The sequence below is a fragment of the Geospiza fortis genome, unplaced genomic scaffold (assembly GCF_000277835.1).
Source record: "Geospiza fortis unplaced genomic scaffold, GeoFor_1.0 scaffold325, whole genome shotgun sequence".
Lineage (NCBI taxonomy): Eukaryota > Metazoa > Chordata > Aves > Passeriformes > Thraupidae > Geospiza > Geospiza fortis.
Genome location: NW_005054427.1, coordinates 313,811 through 330,010, shown reverse-complemented (window position 1 = coordinate 330,010; position 16,200 = coordinate 313,811).

The following is a 16,200-nucleotide window of genomic DNA, read 5'->3' as shown; positions in this document are numbered from 1 at the left end:
GGGAAAGAAAAGGGGAAAAAAAACCTTGCTGACACGGGGCATAACTTAATTTTCACGGTGCCGGGACAGCTGTATCGTGTAATCTGCCATGGCATGCCATTAAAACTTCAATGCCTTTACTGACCCAGAAGGGAAACTCAGACCGTGGAGAGCCTTTTGAAAAGAAGTGGTGATCTTTCACGATTTATGAGCTTGTCTTAAAGCAACAGACTCCACTCACTTTAAATTAATCACCCTTTTCAGGGTACATTGAAATCTGGGGTCTCTCAGCTGAAGACTGTGGAGATCTGGTACCTTATGAATGCCTGCCCTGTCTTTATTATTATTTTTATTTCATTTTATTTTTATGCTTACCAAAATGGGTTGGTTTTCAGGGGAACTGTATCTTGCAAATTGAGGTGCAAAATCCAATTACACCAATTCAGTGAAAGTCTGAATGGGGTGGCGGTGGCACTTACACATTCTTGTCCCTGCATACATTGTGCAAAGGGGAAAAGAACCTGAGAAGTATGAGGAGTTAAGGACTAAAACACTAATGAAATGTGAGACACCCTCTCTGATTCACCAGCTAAAAGTAAAATAGCAGTGATCTCCTGCTTCCATTCTTCACACAGTCCAAGGAACAAAGAGCTGTAAACTCATACTAATAAAACATAAACAATTCTGAAATCATAAAAAAGGCCTGCATGTTACAAAGAAGTGTAGATAAAACACTTCCTTACTATGTTCCCAGAAAAACTGCTGTGATTTACAAAAAGAATGCCTGGGTATAGGATTCACAGAGAATGTAAATCAGCATCCTTCCATTGTCTGACATCAGTATAATATCTGATTTACTCCAGCTGTTTGTCCAGTCTTCTCTGCAAACACTTACTTTCCTTGGCCAGCAGTATTTCTTAATTGGCATATTTTTCATGTGGAGATGATAATGGACCCAGGAATATGAGGATTAAAAGCAATGCAGCAGTGATTTTCTCTTTTTTAAAGCTTTCCATATCTAGCAGAAGCAACGTGCTTTTGTTCTTTTGGGGAACTTATTAAGGAGTAGATTAAACTGAAGCAAAAACTTTGTGAATGTATAGGCAGTGATAGAAATAAAGTAATAGATGGAAAGAAGATCTGAGATTAGAGTGAAACTAATATATGGAATCTGAACATCTGAATTAATTAAGCAACCCCCATCATAGAATCTCCTAATGCTCTTAAGTACCATTCATACAGCTTTTGCTAGCAGTCCAACTTCTGACAATCTTTAAATTGTTAAATATGATAAATACCAGAAGTGGCTACTCAATATAAACAACTCCATAGCTTTTAGGGCTTAGAAGTTTTGCCTGTTTCTCTGGAATCTGTAATCAGACAAAATTAGGACATGCAAACTCCTTTACATGTTACATGTCTAAGTTCTTTAGAAGGACTGCCTAGACACACCCAGATGTGTGTGTCCATATGTTTCAGGTCTAGAGTACCCTCCAGAACTCTGGTTTATATAGGGCAGGTATGTCTGTTTGCATTATCTGCCTCCTTATGTATGTACACTGGCATGCTCCCCAGTAGCTCTGACATGCATTTCTACTAATGCAAGTGTCCTTTTTCGATTTCTAAAAATATATGCTGCTGCTGATACAAAGCCTTTCTGTGAGTCCGCTGTACTAGATAGTAACAGAAGCTTGTACCACATTTCCATGTTGTAGGTGATCTATTTTTTAGGTCTATTTTCCATCTGCTTGTTACATTCAGAACACTTGGCAGTCACATTTCTAAATCTACATATTTTTTACAAGCAGTTTTCACTCTTACTCACTGAACTGTGACCCACTATGAGATATTATAATGGCAGATAAATGAATTCCAGGAAAAAAAAGTCTTATAAAAAACATTTAAGTAAGTCTGTCTCAAGGAAGTTAGCTTAACAGTGATGAGAAAAATCTAATTTGCCCACCAATAGAAAATAAAAATACCTGTTTTTCTGCAGAATGTTCAGATTTTTTCATCACTTTAGACCATTTTCTTTGATGGTTTATACAGCTCATGCATACAGAGCTTAATAGCATCACAATGTTCTTCACTTGTGGCCTGAGAAATTAAATTTTTGATTTTTAGACCCCTACATTGCTGATGGTATTTGTAATTTTTTAAAAAACCTCAGGCTGCTTCAGGCTTAGTATGAGGATGCATTTAAATAATCCAGAATCTACTAGTGGCCTTCTAAATGCTAGTAACTGGAGGACAGACTATCTGACTATCCCTTGTCAATCTCTTCAATGATGTCTCGTCCTGCAGTCAGTCCAGCAGTGGCATGGTGCTTTTTATCTGAGTGTAGACATAGCAAAATTTTGGACTGTTACTGTACTTGACCTGTATTACTGTCAAGACACAGATGTACACTTTTGTTTCTCATTCAGAAACAAAAGTGAAGAGTGGCCAGACAGAGCAGATAACAGCTGCCATTTACATCCATTAAATCTAGAAAAAGCCTTGCTGTAGTTTTGCTTTTGTTGTTGTGGCTTTTGGCTGTTTTTTGTTTTGTTTTCTTTTCTTTTTAATAATGTGTTTATGCAATTAATTACAGCAATATTTGGAACATGGCATGACAGTCTACTCTCTGTCTTGTGATGCCTTTATTTGTTTCTCCACCCTGGCCTGCCCTGTCAGTTTTCAGCAGGGCTGCACTGCTGGCAAACACTGGCACCAAGGTGGCAAGGGAGCAATTTTACTGGCCCTTCAAATGGCAGAGTTAGTTATTGATATGGTGTGCTCCGTTGCAGAATGCAGGAGGACACTGCATCCATCATTTCACCTTGTGGCATTTCATTTTTCCCAAGGAGACCTACACAGGTGCAAATCCTGTGTTTGTTTAGAGTGAAGTCATAGCCAGTGTACGCTGACCCAATAGGAATTTAGATTGTTCATGAGATAGAGTTCTCCTTAGGTTATGCATTATAAACATATGCATCATATGTGTCAGGAAAATAATGTTTAGTTCTTTGAACCTCTTGATGAAATGACAAACAACAGCTTATATTTGTGGAGAAATACTCACTCCAGCGCTACGTCTGAAAATATTTCTGCAGTTCCTTCTCAAGCAGTATCTGCAAGCTGTGGGACATTAAATGCTACAGGAAAGGATGTGAAATAAGAAAGGGAGAGTTTGAAAGATGCTTTATCAAACTGGTAAAGTCATATAACATGCTTGCTGACTTTAGATGTTATTTCAGGTTTTTTGCATCTTCAGAATTAACCAAAGACAGTGCAGAGAGAAGGGTGGAAGGTGTCAGTGCCTTGCATCCTAAGTGGGAAGTTAAGCAGCAGAACAGTTGTTTCATTTCATGTTTGTAGGAAAATTATATGCAAGTACTTTTCCATTTTAAGGCTGTAAAATTAGAATTTATATAGGGTGAGATTATAGCTAAAGTAAAGTCTTAACACTGAAATTAATTCTTTCCCAGTATAATTGTAGTAAAGACAGTTGAATTATTTTGGGTTCTGGTAGGGGTTTTTTCCCCTGAAGATGCAGGAAATTAAAGCCATTACATTAGCAATGCATACAGACTGCCTAACTCTTTACAGGATTGAAAGGCAGTATAAAATCCTGGACAGAAAATAAAGTATTCAGAGTTAATAACCTGGGTACAGAAATCCATTCTGGTACTTTAGTTGTCATCATCACAGGCCATACACTGCTGGCACTGATGCAGGGCGCTGGCTCTGAAGGAAATGGCCTAGCCTAGAAAGTTTTATGCTGGTAAGGAGTCCAATGAAATGCTAATTTTAAACTGTTAAGAAATTTTCTAAATTACTCACACACCACAGCTAATAAATTCTGCTGCAAAAGAAAAGTCATACTTGAAAAATTTACAGATGTTATGGATATATATGCCAAGGAAGTGCTCTGACCATGGAGCAACCATTTGGTATATCATAATTTTTTTACTTTAATCCCTTTACTTTAATGGAACAAAGAGCAGTTTAAGTCACAGAGGAATAAGTGTTGGGGTTAGAATGTGGTGCAAAAACTTACACAATGTTTTTCCTAAATAGTCTGAAAATTGAACAGGAACAGTTTTTGAATAGTTAAGTCATCGTTATACTCACCTGAAAGTTCTCCACATTAAAGTCAAAATATCTATTTAAACTATTTTACTTAATGTTTTTCAAGTTTATAATTTTAGTTGTTACTAATTAATACAACTAATTAGTTGTTACTAATTAACAACAACTAATTAATTGTTGTTGTTACATTTTCTATAGAGAGTAATTAAAGACACTTAAGGTTTTATGGAATAAATGTTCTAGATGTTAAAAAGGAGACATTTGGCATTAACAAGCCTCAGTCAGACCCAGCATGCAACAATATTTAAAGTAGCTGCAGCAGTCTAGATATTCTCCTGGGTTACCAAAAATATTTGTGGAGGCTGCCTGAAAAAAGTACTATCCTTCCCAGTAGGTTTCTGACATGTAGGAGGGTTGTAAGAGGCCTTTTGATCAATCTGGAACATGCTCTGACGTTATGTTGGTGAAAGAGAGAAGATTGAAGGTATGTGTAGGGGAGTTTTTTAAGGGGTGAAGCATCCTTCTGCAGCTGAGATTGCCCAAATAATTCTTACAAAATCCTTGGTATTCTTTCAACATAAATTACAAGCATTTCATTTGAAGTGTTTTTGGGCCTAGAAAATGCCAAGTGAATTTGGTTCTTTAGTCAAACTGCAATTTTAGTGAAGGCTCATGTGTCTAAGAAGACTCTCACAGGAGGCAAAATTTGTTTTTGTGATTACAGGTTGGTTTGCCTGTCTGTGAACCTTTCACCTTTCACTTCTGGATAGAAAATTTGTGTTATGTTCAAGTTGGTATGTTAAGCCTTGGGCAACTAAATTTCCTGTGACATTTTATACTGCATTGGACCCTCTCATATTCTGGGTCCAGACGTCCTTGGAGGGTCAGTTAAGACAGAGTACAGCTCTTAAAAAAAATTAATATATTTGGAAGTAAAACTGCATTAGGTCCAATTCTTTAGATTGCTTAGACTTCTGCTGTTTAAATATCCATTTATTATAATAAAAACGTTGTCCTCTGTAAGACATTTTATTTTCTCCCTGGTTTGCCTTGTCTTATTACAGTTCTCTGCCCTGTAGAGAGTATCCTGCCTTCTGATAAAAATTAGCTAAATGATCCCAGACCATGGTTTCACATGAAGTTTATCCTTTTTAGAGCATGGGACCATGTAGTCTATAGGGCTGTGTTTGCAGAGAATGAGCCCATTACATAGAGGATGCTTTTGCATTCACATCAGAAGCTGAGAAGTATCAAAAGGGACCTCTGGGAGGAGGAAAACTGCCCACAAGCCAGCTGATGGGAAGACAGGAGAACCTTGCTCCATCTTTGGATTTCTTGTGTGAGGCTGGATGGCGTTAGGACAGGTGTCATTAACTGAATGTTCTCATGTTCTTTGTGTGTCTCTTCAGACACCTGAGGTGAAATTAATCTCATCAGATATAGATGTCTCAGACTTTAATCTAAGTGATACATGAGCCTTTATAGCCAGTAGAAAGGTACAGCCACATCTGGAAGATGGCTCATTCCACTTCCACAAGAATTGTATCCCTTAGAATTGTCAGGGTTTCTCCAGTGACTTGGTGATATCAGGTGAGAGGAATCTCTTGCCAAGAGACATGATGACATGTCAGAGTGTCAGCAAGAGTCAGTAGAAGCAAAGAACCTTTAAGACTGCTGAAAAATCAGATTGCACCAACTTCAGAATAACAGAAAGTAAGAGGATGCCACAATGTTGTAGCTATTGTTTGTCAATGCATAAATAACCAAAGGCTACAATTAGACTATTGATAATTCTCAGTATTGGGAGGAAGTTTGAAAGATAACTCTATTTTTGCCTGGATTTCATTGAGGGTACAAAGCCACTTTAACTACTACACTCTATTCACTGGACATTGAGAAAGAAGACTTAGGATAGCCAACAGTTCTGCAAGAAAGTGTTTTGTATCTTATTTACTGCTCCCTAATTATCCATTAAGATCAAGAAGAATTGGGCATGTCAGAAACAACATCATGAAAGCAAGTTATACCTTTTCTAAACTTGTAGAATCCAAAGGGTGAATGTATTACATACACATTACATATATGTATTACCTATACATGTCTAGACATTCTTCAGGTAACAGATACATAACACTATGTTAAAACAATCAGAAATTATGATTATCTGATTTATATTAAGGATGGGAAAGGGTATGACATAAATAATCTTGCATGTTTATGTGCATTAATCACAAAATCTGAACATCTGCATTGTATTCAAATTTGATCTTTCCATTTCCAGAAGACAACATCTAACATAGAATGGTTCTTTATGTCAGAACATGACAGGATTTCAAGACCTTTAAATTAGATATCACTCTAGTTCTGCAGTTCTCAGTTTTTCTAGAGAATACCTTTGGGTCTACTGTTTAAAACAACTGAGTACAGAGACCAGTCTTACAGCAATACTTAAGATGACCTTTTTTCTTTCTGATTTCAAACCTACTTATTAATTTTATTTTTGCAGGACTATTATTATCCCCTTAATTTTCTGAGCATTTCATTTTGCACCCACTTTTTATGATGCCTTAAGTCCTCCTCCTTCACTTGCTTTTCCCCTTCTCTACCATCCCCACTCCCCTCTGAAAAATGCTGTTTGACTTGGAAGTTCTCCTAATGACTTTAAGGATTAGAAAAGCAAAAGGGAAAGTGAATGCTTTACAGAAGTGTAGGAATACACCCTTTCAGAGCCAATAGCAGCACATGGCCAAGGATAGAAAAAAAAACAGTGTCTGTGCAAAGGTACCTCAAACACTAGTCCACTTAGCAGAACTGATGTAGAGATTTGTCATTGATCTTTGCAAATGTCCTGAAGTTTTTTGAAAAAAATTCCATACCAAAACAGGTGTACACCAGTCTCAGTCCCTGAACATGTGGTATTTCCAGGCTAAAAGGAATTATTTTTTTTGTAAATATTGTGTCTATATGGCCTTTTGAAAACATCAGATGCTATTGAAGTATTGTTATATTCAATAATAAAATTAATACTTGAAGCATCAAACATTTAACCCTCTCTTTTCCAGAGAAACACACAGAGCACTGTTCTAATAATATTTGTTTAAAAAGATTTTATGATGCTCATAAAAATTCAATCACAGTTTTAAAATAACTTTTAGTTTTTCTGTAACATGATGCTGCCATCTCAGTTCCCAGAGGGTATATTAAATTCAAGTAGCAATAACAAATCATTTAAGCAATAAATAAATAACCTGAGACTGAGTTGTTAAGAGTTAATAGTCTCCCATACACTCAATAGAGACTGAGGCTCCACTCTATTAAAGTGACCCCCGGGGCCATGGGCCAAATTGCACCCAGTTGTTTTGTGGAAGGTATTCATCCCTCACACATTCATTTCCTTCTTTATGTTGTCTCCTTTCATCAGTGAAGGCACTCTGCAGTTCCTGAGTCCAGAGAACAATTACGGTACAGTCTCAGAGAAAAGAAAGAAAACTGGGGTCATAAATATGTTAAATGGGTACGTGGGTTTAAGTGGCTTTGTAAACTAAACACGAGGGAAACCTCAGACTAATTAATGAATATGAAGCGGCATGATAGGAATGTTTTAAGGGGAAATTCGCATTACACACACACACACACACACACACAGAGAGAGAGAGAAACACTTAAAAACTTCTTCTTTTTATTCCGGTCTAAAAATTTATTCCAGCAGGACATTCATGACACAACACATGCTTATGTTTTAGTGAAATGGTATCCAGGTAGGAACTGACTGCAGAGATAGCTCAGCTGATAATTCATTCTCATCATCTTATTGAGAGCTAAATTATTTCCTCCACAAAGATCAGGCATTTATCATGATAGTGTAGCTATGAAAAAAAAAAAGGCAGGAAGATTTATGACTCAAGACCAAATCACCACTTAACTTCAGCTTGTATGTTAATTCATGACCTGACTTATACACTCACCTCTAAAATAAGCATGGATTAATTGAATGCCAGTGGTATCAGAATTATAACAATAATATTATGGGTCCCAAACAGCAGTATTCTTTCAGTTCTAACAGTGGGACAGTTTTTGATCTCAGAGTCTTCTCATGTGCAAAAGCTAGCAGGAGGCAGAACAGAGGCACGAGGATCTATGGGCTTTCTCTTACTAAGAGTCTTTTTCTATATTTATATTAGTCCAAATTCTAGGGAACTTTGTTTCTGGGATCCATTACAGCTTCTGTTTCCAGCCTCCAGTGCTGTCTCCGAGTCCACATCTTGCTTCAAAATACTAGTTGATTTCTATGGGGAGTTCTCTGCGTCCCATTTTTGGAAAAATAAAAAAACCAAAACCAACATGTTAGAGAGCAAAACTATTTGTTTTATCTAAAATCAAATTCTATAGGGAGTATTTTTTCACCAAAAACCCTGAAGAAAGTTGATACTTCTATGCAGATTTTTTTGGCACAGAGTGTAATGACCCCATAGTCAGTACAACTCAGGGTGGTGTTACCAGCAGCACAGTAGAACATCGCTCTGGAGGTCCATGCCATCGTTGCCTTTTCCAGACCCTCCTCAGAATACTGCTTGCTTGCCATGAGGTTGATGCTGTCTCTGTGTCTAGTGGCTGTGCCAAATCCCTGGTTACCTTAGTGAGGTCTAAGGAGGAAACAAGATTCATAAGGTCCAGAGCTGCTTCTGCAGTGGTGGTTCAGGCCAGCTGCCTGCTCTCTTGGCACTACAAGATGTGACATGACTGGAACTGGGGAGAGATGAATTGCTATCCCTGATGCTGGTTCTAACTCTTTTGTGGTTTCCTACAGTGTTTCTGTAAAGCATGAGATCCTTCCATGTTCAGCAGTACAGCCAGATACTTTTTAGAGAACAGGGATCATCTCTTCCGAAGGGAGATGGAGAAGCAGAAACTAAGTAATATCTCCACCCTTGGTGGAGTGTCCGCAGAAAAGTGCCTACTTTGCTCAAAGCACAAACCTGTGACTTTGCAGGTTTTGGGTGCTCTTTGCTATAAATAATGTCTTGTCTGGCAGGCAATACAGGAGCTTTTCCCTCTGTGAAAGGTAACTAGAGAGTAATCCATCCTCCCTTTCAGGAGAAATGGGATAGGCCACCATGAACTGGTGGTGGAAGTACTTTGAGGTGCTCTGACTGATTGCCCAGGGAGTTGAAGTGGGCAGGTGATCTCTATACTGCAGAGCTGTAGACCTCTGCCTGACAAGTGGTGTGGAGTTGCTCATAATGCTCTACTCTGATGCTGATGGTCCCTAAAGACTAGATCTGCTTACATCCTAAGCCTTTTTTCTTCCCCAGCCTCCATAGGGTCCGCAGGTTGCATAAACAGCTCCTTTGCATGGAAAGTTTCAAAATCCGAGTATTTCAGAAGGCTGCAAATGAGCACAACAGAAGGTTACTGTATATGTCATCATTGCTGCAATTAATACACATATATTACAGCATTGATATCTATGATTGCCACTTTGTTTTTGTTATAATCCTCTGTTTTCTTTTTGTTCCTTATTCTCCAGTTCAGGATACCAAACAGATTTGATCAAGTCAGCTTTTAGACAATCACAAATTCATTGGACACAGAGACTAGGTGGCTGCTGGTGGTGTCCCTGGTATGTGCACACACTGCTTCTCATGTTAGGCACCAGATTCCTGACAATTGTCAACACCACCTTGACAATTAATGTCAAGGACACATTTTAGTTGAGTTCAAAAAGAGAAACCCTAATTCAGAAGGATGACAAAACAGCCACTGCTTCTGCTAGGTGTGGAAGGGACATCCTTTCAACGAGTCTTTATCCCAGGATTTCAGAGTATGGGGTTTGTAATGTATATAATATATATGTTACAATAATAAATATGTTTTTGATTTCTCTGTTTAAAAGTGCTGTTGAGAAGCAGCACAGAAAGAGGAGAAATGACAAAATTAAACCTGTGCAGTTAGCCTGCAATACTGACACTACATTATTGACATAGTTACACAGAAAGGTATCTATAGTGTTTATTCACCAGCACTCAAAATATTCCCAAGCCAAAGCATCCCATGGAAGGCAATGGAAAGAAGTTTTCAGAAGGGAGAAAGTGAGCTGGTTTAACTCTTTGCCAGGAAAAGACCATTTTCTTTCTGTCCGTTTGGCCAGCTTCTCAGCTGACAAACCACCATTGTCTTCAATGCAGTGACACTGATCTATACCAGCTTTTCAGCTAATGGATAGTTCACAGGCCACTTCTGGTTTTTGTCAAGTGTAGTCAAGATTTGTAAGTATTTTCAGCTCTCTTTTTTTTTTTTACTTTTTTTCCCAGCTCTTTTACTTGATGGCCTATCAGTTCACTGATCTGCTAGTTTAAATGGTCTGAGCTAGAGGAGTAAGAGTAATTTGCATCCTATAAATGAAATTAAGGAGTGATTAATGTAAAAGGACTAAAACAAGCAGAAAGCTTTCAAGATCAAAAGCCGTTTTCTGAACACCAGCATGTAACAAGTGGCACCGCTCCACATTCAGGACAGAAACAAAGGCAGTGCTTTCATTGGGTCATTTTTTCATGGTTATTATTTATTTATTTTTGCTATTCATTCAGCTCAAGACTGAGCATGGGCTGAGAAAGGAATTTAGGATTACAGCCACCCTCCCAGCATCAGCAAAACTATAAATAGTGTCCAGTCTTTTATTCTTTGAACACTCCGAAGATCCTTGTAAGTCTGCGGAAGTGTTAAGCATGCCAAAGGAGCCCTGAGTGAGGCCTTTAATGAATAGACGTCCTTGTGCCTGGTGATTATACAGGTAGATGGTGACAAGGCAGACAGTGTCCAGTCCTAACAGCAGTCTTTGTGTTTGGGAGATGATTCTTTCAAACCCTCTGTTCTGTCTGTCTGATCCTTCTGTTCTCTTCCTAGATAGGCTGGACAGGAATAAAGCTACATCCCGTTCTTTTCTGGCTTCAGTAAGGGGGCAAGCATGAAACAGACTGAAATGGGCATTTTCTTTCTGGACCAGTGGTTAGCAGTGAGCACTCTGCCAAAAAGACTGAGTGAGGCCTGGAGGCGCTTCACCTGTAGTCTCCCCTTTCCAGCTCCTGGCACATGGCTATGCTTTGGAACCACAGAAGCAATATAACAATTTATTATTTTTTCTATTTACACAGAGGATATATCATCTACATTTCGCCTGTCTGAGCTTTGCTATTCAAACCAAATAGAATGCTAGGTGTTAACTTGGTAGTTTTTCACTTTGGTAGTATTTCATGCAAATAAGAAAATGAAAGACATTCAGCAATAAAGCACTGTCTCTTTAGGGAAAAAAATACAGTACATTTAAGAAACCAAGAGAATATCTTTTATGGCATTGCTAAAATATATATATATATATATCTAGTACCAGTTAGCTTGCAGAGACACATTTGTAGAGAAAGTTTATAGAGAAAATGTTGATGCACACTTCAACTTGACACAGAGAGCCTCAAAACACACTCTTCATATTTTCAAATGGCTTCATGTGTGATGTGATCTGTGGCAAGAAGGATAGTCATCTAGTCAGCACTTAGAGTTTCATAAATGCCATCACAAGTATCTGATTAATTTTTAAATATCTAAATATATGCAGTTTTGATTTTTAGATACATCGAATGATGAGGACCACATATAAAACCACAACTGAATTTGCAGGAAAAATTACAGTGTATGTAAAGAGTAATGGATAAGTGAAACAGAAGAATAAAATCTGCCTTTGAGGTGATTGATTGGGTCCTGCAGTTCTGACGCCACCTGAAGTGAGGTTAAAAGGAGTTTTGTTACAGGGAGGCTGGAGGCAATGAAAGTTTGTGCCTAGTAGCCTTTTTGCCTTTTTATTTCTTTTTTTTTTTCTATGGAAGATCAATCTGTCAAACGGAAAGAAAAATAGACTTCCTGTCCATTACATATACAAGTCCTTGAATTATCTTTAGCATTGCCTTTTCACTGAACTGTGAGACAACTTAATTTGAAATTACTCTTTTTGGAAATTCTAAACCCTTGACACATTTCATTAGGCACAAAATTATTACAGTTATCAGTTAATTTGTTTGAAGACTTGGTAAACACTTGTTACAAAGAGTTTTAGAGACATCTAGTAGTTAGCAGAAAAGGGAAGCTGTCTCCAATCTTTAGTTTATTTACTTAGCACTTATTAAGCACCACTTCTGTATCTACCCAAAAAAGAAATATTTTAAGCAAACCGTAAAAGTAGGCTTGACCCTTTCACAGGCACATCATAAATCAATTGTTAAAGCAAGGGTGAAAACTCTGAAAGAGGTCAGAGGTGGAACAGAGGTCATCTCTGAGAAGGGACAGTGCGAAAATCCATGAGGGGTGGAGCTTAGCCAGAGATAAAGGCTGGAAAAAGGAAATTCTAGCAGTGGCAAGGTTCTTACACCATGAAAGCGCCAATAAAATCATAGCTATCAGAGTGCTGATATTCTGATTATTCACAGATCTTTTCTGAGCCTGCAGCTGTAATTGCCAGATAAACAATGCCAGCTCCTCTGCCTAGTGACAAGGCATTTTGGTAAGTGGAGCATTTGCTTTTAGTCATACACAAAATCAGTACAACACTGCTATGTGTTTCTCCAAAATTTTACTATTTCTTCAGCTAGACTTTGCTTGACCTAGCTGACATCAGGTCAGAGAGGTTATCTCAATGACATAACAAATTCTGTGGGCAAACTTTGATAACTTGGGAGCAAGTGCTGTATGTTTGCTGCTATTCCTTGGGAAAGCAAGGAAGTCTGCATATGTCTGACTTCAGTGTTTTTGTCTTCCTGTGTTAACTACCAGTGCACCGCTATGTTCAGGACTGAGACTCCAGACAGACTTAGGGAAACTGTATAGTGGCATGAGATAGAAATAACTCTCTGAATACATTTGGAATAGCGTAAATAAAGCACTACCAACCACACTAATTTGCCACTTTGTCAGCTGTGATTTCATCTCATCTTCAGTCAAAAGGCATTAAATGATGCAACTGTAAGATTTGTTCAGTCTTTTACCAGCCTCACAGTTGTTGGTTTGCTGGTTTTGTTTTTGGTTTTTTTTATATGCAGGTTTTAGCTCAAACACAGAATTTCAATGAAGAGCTCTATTTAAGCATTTGTTTCACTCAATAGACTAAAGTTTAAATTCCCAACAATTAAAGTTATTCAGATTTAAATGGGAAGATTTCCTGATTGTTTTGTAACTGCACAATTTATAAGTCATAATGACATTCCTTCACTTTGTCCAGAAAAAACAAAGGCTGATTTATTTCCTAATAACAAAAGCAAATGGTGAGGCTGTATGAAACTGCTTCCTTATTTTCAATGGGTCAGTGCCAGGCTGTTAGGTATCTTTGAACCCCTCCTCCCATCTACAGCTTTCCCCTGAAGCAAAGTCCTCCAAAACATTAACAATCCGTGGAGCACACCGCTTACTGAGTTATACTGGGCACCCAGATACAGTGCACAGTCTGATACCTGCACAGCCTGTTGCAAGAGACCTGCTTGATATTCATTGTCAGCACTGATTGCACTGGACTTACTGAAACACGGCAGAATGCATTCATCTGGCTAATGTATATACCTTCATTGATGCTGCATTGTGATGTAAACAATGACCTGTTCCTTCCTTATAGTAACCGAATTGACAGCCAGGCATTTCGAGTGCCCCAAAGGGCTATTGTTGTGGTGAATGCTGTAACAATAGGATTTCATATAGGTTGGGGCTTAAGAAAAGTACAATGTCCTTTTTCTGATATAGAACCAAGAATTGTGTACTGGTCAAGAGTGGGATAATGGGTTCATCATGGAATTAAGGCTTTAGCTTTGTTGAGAATCAGCCACTTATTTTTATAGATATGCTTGTTTAAAATCTTCCCTTTGAATGAAATGCATATATTGTCTCTGTAGCTGTATTTTTCAAACCCCACATCTCTTACTCTCCTGACTGAAAGACTCACATGATGTGAAGCTTTAAACTACACTTACTGCTCTGTGTTGTCAGCCAGTGGTGAATCCCCTGGTGACTTTTGCAGGGACCAGAAACAAAGCCAGCAAAAATCACATCCTTCATCTGAAGAACAATTTTGTAATGCTATTGCTAACAGCTCTGCCCAGAAGTGAGAGTTTTAGGTGCAGGGGTTATTTCAACCCCTTAATTACAGCTGTTTTCTATTCTTTGCCTCCCTCTGGAGACAGAAGCTATTCCTCTTCCATCTTGCATATTGAGATACTGCCAGTCACAGGTTCTGTTTGAAGATCTGGCCCTCAACCTCTGGAGTCACGAGAAAATATTGAAAAAGGAATTCGGAAAAAACCTGATGTTTGGAAGGTTCTCAACTAAATAAAATGATATTTGCTGGTTACAGCCTTCTGGTAATGAGGGCATTGCAGTGTCTTCTGGTTATTAAACTTGAAGATGTTTCCCTGGTGGCCACACATTTCATGGGGACAGAGGAATCAAGAAGAGGTGGTTGGGAAAATGTTTTCAAAATCTGGAATGAGCACAAATCAGAGTGGATAAGGGGCTCTCATTTGTACCACTTCAAAGAGGTTGCTCCCACACACCAGCTGGTACTGAACAGATATTCAACCCACCCGATTCCTCTAGCTGAATTCTTGAAAGAGCATTTTGAAAGCCTCTATCCCCATGAGGATGTTTAGTTTCCATAATTGAGCGGATTTTCTTGAATACCCCAGGGTTTTTGCCCCTATAGAAGTCACATGTAAAGGGTGCTGAACATTCAAAGCCTCATCTGAAATCAGTCATTTTGACTCTGTCTCAAGTAAGATAACTTTTTCTCTGCTGATCGGTTAAAATTATTGAGGCTGAGATTCTCAAAACTGCTGAAGCAACTTAGGTATGATCTTCCTACTGAAGATGAATGGGTCCTGTGTTTTCAGACAAAAATTCAACAGCATGTGAAGATCCAGTCTCTAGCATGAAGAGGGACGACAGTATAATCCTATACACATGGACTCTGGCAGTAGTAAAAGCCCACAACTCCTGCTTTCCTGGGTTCCAACAGATGCAGAATTTATGTGAAGTTTGTACCTTCAAGAACATGGAAGTAAATCAAGTCCATATATTGAGATCTCTGTCTCCTATATATGTGTTCAGGAATATGTTTGAATGCTGTTTTCCAAAGCACAACATATTTAAAAGCAAGTTTTTCCCACACATACATTCATATGGTCAAAATTAATCTTCATATTGATTATTTTAATTGGTTGAATATGTTTTAAGAGGTGGGGAAGAGTGAGATTTGCAATATTTTCCTGCTCCCCTCTTGGGCATACCTGTGAGTCCACATATGCAAACACTTCTTCTCATGCTCTCTTTCCTGGGATTCCTGAAACACACTCAAACAGCTTTGCAGAAATGTTTAGCCATCTCGGTTGCAGCTGCACTGTTGTGATGACGGCAGCTGCTAGGTGAAGGATGGAGAAGCTTTTCTTGGCGTCATTGCCAAGTGTATTAGGACAAGCTATCTGCAGATGTTGAAACTTGATTTGGGTGGAAGAGTAATTTCCTATTAGTATTATTACTAGGGATGGGCAGGTTCATATTGCCTAAATGGGCTCAGACCCAGTAGGCTTGAAAATTCACTAAATATTCACATTATTTATTTTGAGTACCTCTGGAAAAGAAGTAAAACCAGACTATTTTTTTGTCAGGAAAAAAAGAAACAAAATCTCCAGTGAAAAGACATAATCCAGGGTGGAGGACCCAATGCAGCGAAACAGAAACAGAAAATCACAAATAAACCCAGGCCATAGTATACCAGTTTCCTAAATCTAATTTTCTATAAGTACAGCAGGGATTTAAAGACAGGAACTGATGTCCTACAGCCCTGCTATGTAACTGTTTAAAGACCCTCTAAGAATTTCAAATTAGACGAGAGAGTAGCTCTGAAGCAGTTGGTTGTTTTGCCAGCCTCTGATTTTTGAAGCTGTAGTATTTTATCTGTTTTACACGTGGAAAGTTTCTCCCCATAGTTTAGCAAAGTCAGTAACAGGAGAGCATTGCAGGAGATTGCTCTCTCATGATGGAAAAATATTAATGTTGATGAGTCTGAACTGCAAATGATAGCTGTGCCACATGTATGGTTGGCACCAGGATAAGCAAGCTTCA